Source organism: Dermochelys coriacea, chromosome 3, assembly GCF_009764565.3.
Source record: "Dermochelys coriacea isolate rDerCor1 chromosome 3, rDerCor1.pri.v4, whole genome shotgun sequence".
Lineage (NCBI taxonomy): Eukaryota > Metazoa > Chordata > Testudines > Dermochelyidae > Dermochelys > Dermochelys coriacea.
In genome coordinates this window covers 135459393-135472075 of record NC_050070.1, presented here as the reverse complement: position 1 = coordinate 135472075, position 12683 = coordinate 135459393, and the positions used below count along the sequence as shown (strand labels likewise).

Genomic DNA, 12683 nt, shown 5'->3' with positions numbered 1-12683 from the left:
TTGTATTGCTCCTGCTGAAACCTGTGTTGCATTGTCTGCATGGCTATTGTTATCAGCACGAGCTGGATTCAAGCTAGCTCTGTTAGGCTATGCATAGCTTTTGTTGTATAGACATACACTGAGTCAAAAGCAACGACAACATATTTCTTGAAGAGGAGGATTTCTCCAGTAATTTAGCATCCTGAATAAGTTTATCATGAAACACTGAACAAGTATCATTAACATTTAGTTTGAGCACAAGAAGAGCTTTGATATTATCTTTGCTCGTCTGGCTTTTCTCTTCACTCCAAACACTGTTCACGACATGGAACACTCCTTCCACTGGGCTGTTTGCTGCGGGTAAACAAAGAGAAATTGTTCTCAGTGCACCAATGTATCTTCAACAAACATTTTGTGGTTATTAAAAAATAGTTTTGATTGGTGCAATGAAACACCACCGGGACATTTCAGGTGTCCTGAAAGACGTTCTTGGGACACCACATGAAAAACTGGGACTGTCGTGGTAAAGCCAGAGAGATAAGATGGATGAAGTAATATCTTTTATTTGACTAACTTCTGTTGGTGAGAGAGACAAACTTTCAAGCCACACAGAGCTCTTTCTCTCTCACCAACAGAAGGTGGTCCAATAAAAGACATTACCTCATTTACCTTGTCGTCCTGGGACCAACATGGCTAAACTACACTGCCTACAACACTGGTAAAGCCAGGTCACTTAATGCTCCAGTGATATTGTGTGATATTTCTCTGTGTGTGTCCCAGAATGTACAAACTCTTCAGATACTCTCACATAGTTTATAGTTTATGCAAGACTTTGCACAGAATCAAACATTTGTGTCTTTTTATTTTTGGTATTTGTAGCATTAAACTTTTTTAAATGTTAAAAAGACAATTAAATAAACTGGCTGTAATATGTCCCCTCCTGCAGCTTGTGTTCTCTTTATCACTTCCCTCCAATTTTTCTTCATTCTGTATATTGTATATTTTTATCCATACTCATCTTCGCTATTGTTTAATTATATTGCAGTTGTACCTAGACACTTTAATAAAAGACCAAAAGGGCCCCATTATGCTACGCACTGTATGCACACATAAAATAAAGCTGGTCCCTACCCGACAGAGCTTACAATCTAAGGAATGCTTTTTCAGTTTCTCTTTTCCCTTCCTCCCTTTTCCTGTGTAATCATCTTTCTCCATCCCTTAGGTCCTCTTATTCTCCTATTTCCTCTTCCACACACATCTTCCCAAGCCCTTCAATATTTTGCTCCTTCATTTCATCTCCAACTCCTCAGTCTTCCCTTTTTGCCTCCATTTCCTTCTTTCCACTTTCTGTCTCCCTTCTGGCCCTTAAATCCATCACTCACCCCTTGGCTTCTGCCTCTATCATCAACATTCACACTCCATTCACTGTCTGCCACTGTTGTTCCTTCTCCACACTGAAGCATGGTTGGGGGAGAAGGATTGAGTAGTTATTTCATCTCCCTCATTCCCATTGAAGAGAGAGGATGCATTTTCCCTTCTGCTTCCAAATCAAGGGAAGCACTTGTAGGGTTTCCTGTTTCCACTTGCCTGAAGAAGGAGGCAATGGGAATTCTTCTCTCTTCTTCCCATAGGACTGCTGGGGTTTCTTCTCTCTTTGACAGAGGTGAGAATGAGGAACTCAGGGGGCAGAGTTATTTAAGGTAGCTCTTTCTTCACTATTTTCCCATCACTTGAGGGCATAGAGAGTCATGAGAGTCAGCCCTGGAAGCGTTTCAACCTAGCAACAAGTAATCCGAATGGCCGACTGAGCTGATCTGGGCCTTGGCTCAGTTGCTGTCAGGTGTTAGATTCCAGACCAGTTGGATAAGAAGAGCGAGGTGAGCCCTGATTAATTCACTCAGTTGCTCTCTGCCCTCTCCCAGCAGCAACCACCACCAGCAAATCTGAATGGTTTCTTCCCCTGACTATGGGTGGATGGGGACCCAACACAGCGTGAAAGGGGACCTCAGTGGGAGTTCTCAAGGCCTAAGGCTTCCTATAAGCTGCTCCTTCCCCCAGTGCGACTGAGCTGTCCCCTGCCAGATCAGCTGTAAGGGCAGATGCACAAACAGCTATATTGTGATTCTCTGCCCTGTTTTGCCCCTGAGTGCTAGCCACCTCCTATGCCAAGTCCGTGGGCAAAGATCCAACATTTGTCCTTAGGAGCCTTTCCAGCCCAGGGCCTGGATTCATGGATTCTGCCTTAATCCATGCCTTCTTTTAGTTTTGCCCTTGGTAAAGCATACTTTAGCAAAATGATTATTTTCATTGCAGCTGGCATGCAGTTTTCCAAACACTGGGTACTGTTTGGGTTTATGCTCCAGACCACACTACTTACAGTCAACTGTCATGCTGCTTTGTGTAATTGTCTTTTGTTATGGTTTTATTTCCTTGGGCTGATACTCCTTTGTCATTATTTCCACTGCAGCACTTCCACCAACTGTTGCTGCAATGCCTGTCCTGGCACTGAAGGCTTTCATATATAGGCTGTTCCATTTTGCTGGCGGTAATTAGGATCTGACACACAGGAGAGCTGGCAAGGAACAGAACCATTATTTCTTGGCCCCAGTCACATGACATAGGTCAGATTCCAAAGGTTGCTTCTCCTACTGTTATTTATTGTCAGGGCAGGGTGGTGCTTGTTACTTCTGTCTGCACTGGAGAGCAATCTTCAAGAAAGAGAGCCAGGGTTATGCATAGATATCTTCAGTTTCTCCTGCAGGACTAGTCCTTTAGTGATTCTAACATACAACCTTGGGGCAGATAGTATAGCTATTGTTTGGCAGGTTGCCAGCCACTTTTTTTTTTTAAATGTAACTTTCTGTCGCCCTTGCAATGGGGAGAACTGTTTGGCACTTTGTCCTAGCATTTCTTGTGTTCTAGTTTCCTGACGTCTGAATTGCAGGCATTAGCTATTATTAGCTCATCTAGGATTCTGAAAGCAATTGTGTGTGTGAAGCCTTTATGGGATCCAATCCTGAAGATATACATTAAAAACAACAACATTTAATTGGCATCACTGTAGTCAAAATCTCTTGCAATTACATTCCATGCATGGTTTTAGATGCCGAATTAAAGATGAACAATAAATACAGGTACAAATACATATCCCAGTCATGCTCCCCTTGAAGTCCATGGAAGTTTTGTCATTGCCTTCAATGAGTGCAAAGTTGGTTACAACTGGTGGGAAATGTGCCTCTTTCTGGTATAGTGCCCAAGTCTCCCAGAAGGAAACACTGGGCGGGCTTTCTGATTTTATGGAGCTTTTCAGAGTACTGGAAAAAGCTGTTTGAACATCCACCTCATAGAGTCTCATAGACTTTAAGGTCAGAAGGGACCATTATGATCATCTAGTCTGCCCTCCTACACATTGCAGCACAGAATTTCACCCACCCACTCCTATACCTGTAGTGTTCTTCAGCTAATTAGTGTAATCTTTAATTAGCTGTCATTTATGCTGGCTGCTCAGCCATTTCCCCACTTTGTCATTTACATCATAATATTTAGAGAATTAGGCGTTGTGTATTTTACTTGCACGGTCATAAAGGGCAGTTCTGGTCTGAAGTATTTATATTAAATTCAATTATTTTTCTGTAACTTTCCCCAAACATTTTATGGTTTTTATCAGATCCTCTTTTTGTTTTATATGTCTGGGGGAGCTGGAAGGGAAGGTGAAAGGTCAGATGGTTTCTAAGTGTCTGTCCCAAGTCATATGTGGATGGGAAGATTTTCTACTTTCTTTTCTGAAAAGGATTCATATGCTACTGAGGTGCAACGAGGTGGGGGGTGTCAAAGGGGCATAGGTATGGGGCCAGAGAGACACCCCTCCTGCAGCAATAGGCCCCTTTCTGGAGACCCTGGTGCCAGTAGCCTATGAGGGTAGCTGGTCCTGGGCCAAGTGGCCCCTTTTCCTCCCTGGCTGCAGAGCATCCTCCAAGCTGGCACGTGCCAGTGTCAGGCCTGGACAGGGGATGCTTGGCAGGGGGTCAGTGTGGCAGGAGCAGGGGATGCTGCAGCCAGAATCAGGCAGCGGAGTGAGGGAGCTGGAGCCACTAGGAGAGTGAGCCAAAGCTAGATAAATATTTCTCTCGCACGTGTGCACGTGCGCACACACACACACACATACACACACACACACAGCTGTAACTAGATCCCTCATCTTTATCTCCAAAAACACAAGCTTCTTTCAGTTGAGCACAAAGAGAATTCTTGTAGCTGCCCGTAGTGGTGAACTTTTTATCCCCTCTGTGGAGCAGCCAGTGTTTCTCGAACTTGGGACACTGCTTGTTCAGGGAAAGCCCCTGGCAGGCTGGGCCGGTTGTTTACCTGCCACGTCCGCAGGTTTGGCCGATCGCGGCTCCCAGTGGCCTCAGTTCGCTGCTGCAGGCCAATGGGGGCTGCGGAAAGCAGTGCAGGCTGAGGGACATACTGGCCGCTGTTTCCTGCAGCCCCCATTGGCCAGGCACAGTGAACTGTGGCCAGTGGGAGTCGCAATCGGCCGAACCTGTGGATGCGGCAGGTAAACAAACCGGCCCAGCCCGCCAGGGTCTTTTCCTGCACAAGCAGCATCCCAAGTTTGGAAAACACTGTTCTAGGCCATGACACTGGTTCCATGCACTGTTCACAAACAGATCAAATTTACCAGTGACATAAGCAAGCACAGCTCCACTAAGTCAGTGAAATACCTGCTTGTGCTAGCAACGAATATGTTCCTAAATCTCCATCATTCCCTTTACACTCATCCTGAACTACCGTAGCTCCCAGGAAATTTGGATAGGAAGGAAATATTGTGAATCCTTATAACAACGACGTGACTAAATAGTGGTCTAAATATCCAACTTATATAAATACATAAAATAGCTATAAGTAATCTAGTGACACAACAGTACACACATCAAACAAAAAACAGACAAACGTAAAGCAAACCATATAAAAGCATTGAAGCCTATACTTCTCATACAGTATGTAATCAACAGTTACATCAAGTATGTGAGTATCGGGAGATGAACACTGTAGCACTTGGTTAAGAATACAATTTATTTTATTTCTGAAAGCACCTTTTATACCTGTTGCAAACCTAAATGCTTTCTTGGTCTTAGACAATTTTTAGATTTTTAAGGCCAGAAGGGACTATTCTGATGATTTAGTCTGACCTATAAGTACAGAGCTAAATCATTCAAAAAAATATCAGGAGAGAGAAAGTAAGTAGTAAAGGCAAGGGAGAAAATATATGTCTCCAGAGCATAGCCAGAGTCAGTCTCTGTCCCAAAGAGATTATAATCTAAATCAGAGAGTCCATGAGGTGAGCTACAGGAAGGTTCTAGAATCGATATCTCCTGTGAAGGGACAGGGAGGAAACCAATGCTAGATAAGAAAGGGGAGCAAGGAGGGGATTAGCAAAAGAAAAGAGCCCTGAGCCTGGGTAAATCAAGTGCATGGAGGCTTTTAAAAACGAAGACCATTTTGAACTGGATCTTTATCTGAGAGAAAAGCCAGTGGAGTTTGGGGAGAATAGGGCCTAGGGGTGATTTAGTTGTAGTTCTTTGTACCTGTGAAAAGGCAGGACATGGGGCATATTCAGGAGTCTGGATATCTAGGATTTGTGAGGGGAGTTTGGGGCACCAATGAGGATTTCCCCAAAGGGCAGTTGATGCAGCAATGAACACAAGCAGCATTTCATAAAAGAAGTAAAGCAGATTTGCAGAGACACTCCAAGAGATGTGGGAGAAAGTGAGCAGGTCTGGGTCAAGGTAGGAGATAAAGACGGCAGAGTTGAGTTTGAGGACACTTCTTGTGGTGTAGGGAGCTTTAAGAACCATGGTGACACTCTGTACAATCTGGAACAAAAAGTCCTATCACTTAGAAATTAGTTGGTTGGAGACTGACTATGTGAATGGAGCAAACTGGACGCAAATGATAAAAAACACCCCTCATACCGTGCTGACTCAATTCAGATTGTTTTTATTTCTTGTTGTTGTTTTGTTAAATAAAAGTTCTTTAGTTAACTGAAGACATGATTAGTCTACTATGTGGTCAGGAGACTTAACACTCGTCTTCTCTGAGAGAAGCTCTTCAGTCTTTGAGACATTTAACGGTAGGCAGTTGAGAAAAATCCTTTATTTGGTAGGAACAGGTACGTCAGAGAGGAGTTTGATAATGATTGTGTTATTCAAATCAATGAGAAATGTAACTGCACAAAAAAGTAACAAAATGCAGCTAAACAGATAACCCTCTGTCTAGTTAGTATTTCACTCATGTCTGGAAAATTAGTACCATGTTTCATGCTTATCTGCACCTATCTGTGAACATGTCATGAAACTGAACTTAGCACAGAGCACCATTACTCTTCTGCACTTTATTTAAAGAACATTATTGGTTTCATTACTTTATCACTTTTTCTGCAGTATATTAAATCTTTGTATTAAGGTGAAGAACTAGCAACTTTATTTATTTAGTGTTGTTTGATAGGCTAGAACCAATTAAAACTCCCAAAATGTCCCCTGATTCTTGTCCAAAACTAGGGATGGATTCTGTGGGTGTTGTGAACTTTGCTCCGTCTCAGTCAGGCACCCAGGAGGACTTATTCTGAGCACATTACAGCCACATGTGCAATTTAAACATGCCCATATATTTGTAAACATACAATTGCTACAGTAGCACAAAAGGAAAGCACGCCCCAAACTTCCCCAGAACAGAAATGCTATTATGGAAGATTCCCAATTAGCTTCAGATGCCGGAGCAAATCTGACTACTTCTTCATTTTATCTAGCAACTGTTGGGTCTACCACATCCTCTGCTGCTCTCTCTGCCTTGGAATCCTGGGAAGCTCCAGGAAAAGTGCAGCGGTTACTGAACCTCAAGAGGAGGAAACTACATAGAAACAGAAAATTGGGTAAGCAAAACCACCAAATACAGCATATGTTAACAAACTGGGTCTCTGAAGCGTGGTTCCTCACAAAAACAAATATGTGAGGAGAACAGGTTCCTATTTCGCCCATATTCTCTTTGGGTTTGATCCAAAGCCCATTGAAGTCCATTGAAAAGCCCCCCTCCGCCCTCCCAATGACTTCAGAGGGCTTTGTATAAGACCCTTACAATACCGTGAGAGATGTGAAATGCTATATTTTACTAGTTGAGGGCTTGTCTACACAGGATGTTACTGGGCAGCAAGCCAGGGTATGACTCTACAACGCACTAGCTTGCCACACAGTAAGGTCCCATGTGGACACTGCTCCAGTGTACTAAAAGTTCTGTAGTGCACTTTGATGTACTCCCATTACAAACATACTAGCAACAGTTGGCAATAAGAAAAACACTCCCTAAAATTACAGCTGCCTCCTCCTATAATATAACATAGACATGCATGGGTAAAATCGCCAATGCACCACTTGGGCATTACTAAAACCAAAATACCCATTAGATAAACCCATCTAAGGTAAAAGCATGAGGGAATGGATTGACTTTGCACTGCGCCCTGGAGGTTAACAAGCTCAGATCTGTTGGACCAAAGGGGGAAGCAATTTCCAGAGATGAGGACCCTCCTCCACTGGGAACACTTGGCTCCCAAAGCCTTCATCCAGCACATACTAAAGTCAATAGTAAAGTTTGCATTGATTTTCAGTGAGTAGAATCAGGCATCAAATCCCAGCCTCTGAAGGTTCAAAACATATTAACATTTGCACAGAGCCAGCTGGAAAGGCTGTTTACCCCTTAATTTTTAACAAGTAGCTCAGCAAAGTGAAGCTGGAATGTACATTTGCAAGGAAAGCCACAGATGAGATGAGAATGCTAACATGCTTCACTTGAACACAGCTGGTGTTCTTAGACTTCACTGAATCCATAGTAATCTTATCCTCATGAATGGAGGTGATGCTTATCCAAAGAAATTCCTCTTTGTCACTGCCTACAAACCCTTCTTCCTCATCTTGTTTACTTTTCTGTATATGTAGTTAAGTTTTGATTTACTTGTTTATGGCTATATTATTAAAGGTGGTCAACTTTTTGTTTTTAACGAAAAATGGCTTATTGACCAAACAAAAATTTGTGTTTCTGTTTTTTGGAAGAAAACCTAATATTTTTCAGTAAAAATTTTGTTTTCTTTATCAAAAAAATGAAAAATTTTCACAGGATACTCCCCTTTCCCCAAAAAATCTTTAAAGAAAAGAAGAGAGATTTCTTAATCTGTCCTCTATTTTATATAGTTGTCTCAATACATGCTTTGCCCACTCTATCACAATGCAAGCAATGTCAATTTAAAAATACAAAACTGAGATCTTTAGAAAATAAATAAGAGATGCACAGGACAAGTAAGATGGGAGAGACATGCAAAGGCAAATCAAGAAAATTACGGAGAAACTACCATGTGGTAAGACAATTTCAGGTAGGCCATCATATACACTTGACTTTATTCCACTTAACAAATGGAGCGAGGACAATTTTACTTTAGCTGAGGATCTGCCCCCAATTCCTCCTCTACCCCCTTTTGGTTCAAATTGCTTCTTTAGTCAGAAATGGATTTTTTTTTAAAGACAAGGTCTTGTCTACCCTGGAAGACTTTTTAGCAACTGGAACTAGAACAAATAGAACTAGCGAAGTTATAATATTGTAAGAGATTGAAAGGTGAGTAAACGAGAAAGGTGAGTAAGTGAGTAACTAACTGTGAGAGCTATTTTTGTCAGTTTATTTAACTCCAATGCACAAGAAATACATGGGGAAAAGGATGTCCTTGTTAAAAAAAGTGGACACTACCATCTCTTCAATTAAGAGCGAGACTTCATGATACACATCTGAGACCTACCTGTCCTCCAGCAAAGCTAAAAAGGATAGATTTGACATTCCTGACTTTTCTTAAGATATTAAATAAGCAGGGGAAAACAAACTAAATATCCACCATAAGCCTTCTTCATACATCAAAAAATGCAAAAGGGGGTACAATTCAACTTTTTAACAATCCTTTGCAGGTCACCTTTAATATGGAAGATGCAGGGTGCATGCTGGGATCTGTAGCCTCCGTGGACTGTTATAATTAATTATATTGTCTACTTAGTCCCCAGAACAATCTTCAGCACTACAGTATTTTTTTTATTAATGATATGTCCTGCAGAAGTAGGAGTTGAAGCTATGGGAGGTGATGGCTCTAAGTAATGGTAGCAACCCCTTAAAGTTAAGGAAACTGCTTATGTTACTTTGAAATGTACAGATGTGTTAGTGTGAATTAACAAACACTCGAATGTTTTCCCTGCATAATTTTAATCACACAATGAAATTGGTCATTGATATTCTTGTCAAACACTTGTTTTATTGGAAACTGTAATCTATTAGTTGCAGCTCAAAAGCCAACTGTTCACTCAGTTCCACAGACAGAGTCAGAACTCAACAGAATTCTATTATTGCCTTAAAGGTACAGTTACCCAATATGTGTCCCTTATCTAAACAGCGGTTAGGATCTAAAACAAGAAGCTGTTGCCTATGTGTGTGTCCGAGTCTCATCCTGAGGCTGACTGACCACAACAGAAAGAATTTTAAAAGTTTTCCATCGCTATGAAGGAAGGTTTCTTAGCCCTCGTCTACAATACAAAGTTTTGTCGGTATAACTACATTGCTGAGGGGTGTGGAAAATCCATGCAAAAACTTAGTTCTATACCGACTTAACTCCCAGTCTAGACAGCACCATGTCAATAGAAGGGCTTCTCCCATAGACATAGCTACTGCCTCTCAGGAAGGTGGAGTACCTTAACTGTTGTAGCTTAACTGTTCTGGGTGGTGAACAACCTGGTTGATCTCTTTTTGTTTGCACTCAATGGATGAGCTGAGTATTTCTCACTGTGAGGCATTTTAGACTGTGCTGCAGATAAGCTTACTCACAGATAAAGATAGAGCTGTCTGCCTCCAGCATAGTGGAGCTGTGTCTGGAGGGCATAAATGCAAAGTTTGCTGTGCTTGAGTTTCAGCTGATGTCACCAGGGCTGGCCCACAACATTTTGGCACCTGAGGCGGGGAGCTCAAATGATGCCCCCATATCTCCTCGCTTGGGCCAAAACTTTGAAAGGTCTCAATTCTGCCTTCTTCCTGTTCTACTCCTCTCATGGTACTGCTCTGCTACCTACCCCAATAAAGGAGAACTAACAACTTAAATTGCCTTGTTCAAAAATGTTAAGTAACAATTAACTTTCAAACGCCTGAACCGCAAATGTATCTTTTCTTGTCTGCATAGTAAACACTGGCATTTTTATCAGTTTGAATAATCAAAGTGGTCCTTTCCGTGCCTTCTTGGTTGCAAAGATTTGAACTGCTTCCTGAAGGTCCACAGTCTGGCCAGCTCATGCTCTATTGAGATGGTTGACCAGCCTCTCCTGTGTCATTGTGGAGCGTAGATGTGCTTTTATTAACTTCAGCTTGGAGAAGCTGCGTTCACCACTGGCAATTGTTACAGGAAGTGTTGAAGTATGTGCAGAGCAACAAAAGCATTTGGAAAGAGGGTGGTCATCTTATTTGTGCACATATATTCCAGAACAGCCTTTGGAGTTGATCTTGCTGAAATGTATCTTGAAAGGGCTTTCAGTTCATCACCTAAATCACTTGCATCAATATCACGCATGTCATCATGTGTCAACCCTGTCTCTAGTGCCCTGCATTGCTGGTGTAGGTCTTCTTCAGGTATAGTGAGGAGTTTTGGAATATCATACAACATCCCAAATATACTGCTGTGTTCCTTGAGCGGCATGAAATGTTCTTCCACTGACTGTATTGAACAATCTAGCACCTGGTTAAAGAATTTAACTTTGAATTGTTGTTTGGGGTTTCTTATGGGATTATCCCGTGCCTCGTAATCAAAATGTCTTCTTCTTCTTCAGTGACTCTTGTACTCTTGAATGGGTGGGAAAATAGTTTCAGTGTGAAGTTCCTCTGCCAACTTCTGTGCACTCTTCAGAACGTTTTGAAATCCCTCATCTGACCGGTAAGACTGTAGGTATGACTTTGCGTTGTCCAGTTGTTCCATTGCTCCAGATATATCAAGGTCATAACCTTGGATTCTCTTGCTTACAACATTTATTTCAAACAGTATGTCATGCCACAACACTAAGCCACACAGAAATTTGAAGTTATGTATGTTTCTGGTGATTCCATTTCCCTCTGCCACTGTTCTCCCACAAACAATTCTTGTCATAGGATTATCCTCCATAATGGCAACTATGGCATCATCTATCTTCCCAATTTGGTGTTTGATAGGCTTTATCGCCTCCACTCGACTTTCCCATTGTGCGGCACTCAGTGGTTTTAGTGTCAGAGAGGATGTTCCCAGATGTTGCTTCAAAATTTGCCATCGATGAGTTGATGCAGAGAAAAATACATAGATGCTTTGAATTCCATTAAAAAATTCAGCAGCCTCACTAGAAGCTGATGCTGCCTCACTGACCACCAAGTTCAATGAATGAGAACTGCCTGGGACAAAAAAAGCTTGAGGGTTTAACTTTCGGATCCGTGTCTGCACTCCTCTGTTCTTTCCTCTCATGCTGGCATAATTATCATAGCTCTGACCTCTCATGTCAGCTATTGCAATTCCCATATCTTCCAGCTTTTTAAGAAGCACATTTGTCATACCAGCTCCTGTAGTATCATCAATGTCAATAAATTCTAGAAAATGCTCTCTGACAGTCACCATTGCAGGGACATTTTCCCTAGGTTCTGTTGTTGTTACAAAATGTACCATTAAAGTCATTTGTTCCATATGGATGATGTCTGGGTGCAGTCAAGAATAACAGAGTAATACCTGCTTGACTTCAGATCTGCCACAATCTTCTGTTTGACTGTTGTTGCCAGTAACTGTATGATCTCATTTTGAATTGTTTTTCCAAGGTAGTGGTGTGGGTACATTTCTTGGGTGGTGACTCTGCTTAGATGCTCCTGGAGTACAGCATCAAACTCAGCCATCAGCTCCACAATTTTAAGGAAGTTTCCACTGGTGGCACATACAGCTTATCTGAATTGCCACGCAGTGCTATGTTTTGGGTAGCAAGCATTCTCACAATGGCAACGAGCCTTTTCAGAACATTTTGCCAGTAAAGAGACTCTGATGTAATCTTCTCTTGATGCTGATCATCTATGGTGGCCTTTAACCTTAGTCTCATCTCAAGCCTTTTCTACCTATGGAATGCTCTCTGGTGAGTTACTGCCTTCTCATGGCATGCCAGATTTTTCCAGTCCTTCGTTCCTGTAGAACCCAATGTGGCTGAAACATTAGACTGGAAGAGTTTGCAACAAAAACTGTATGCAGCATTCTGGGTTTCTGAGTACATAAGCCATGGCCTCTCCACTTTGTCACCATTGGGGATTTCACGCCAGTAATGTGTTGGATGGAAACTTCTATTTACATTGTCTTTGAGGAACATGAAGTTTTTCACTTGCTGTGGCCCAGCAGTACAAGGAAGTCCCTCAGGCTACTGCTCAAGTGGGTCCACAGTCCTGGATCATCTAGACCTAAGGAACTAAACTCAGCAGCAGCTGTTTCTTTGCCTCCACCTCACTCTTCTCTGATCTACACTTTTCTTCAGGAATGTGCATGTTTACATCCATTTGAGATGGAGATATGGATGCTGCAGTAGCTGCCAGGTCACCTGCACTCTGACTAACAGGAAGATTAGGCATCTCCTCACCACTCACATCCT

The 12683-nt window shown here is 42.1% G+C and overlaps 1 long non-coding RNA gene across 1 annotated transcript in view; it reads left to right on the top strand.

Moving 5' to 3' along the window:
• LOC119853827 overlaps positions 1 to 12683 on the top strand; it is a 42876-nt gene that overhangs the window by 3067 nt on the left and 27126 nt on the right. Inside the window, exon 2 of the long non-coding RNA XR_006280111.1 lies at positions 6788 to 6910. This is a non-coding gene — a long non-coding RNA (uncharacterized LOC119853827). The remainder of the gene's footprint in view (positions 1 to 6787; positions 6911 to 12683) is intronic.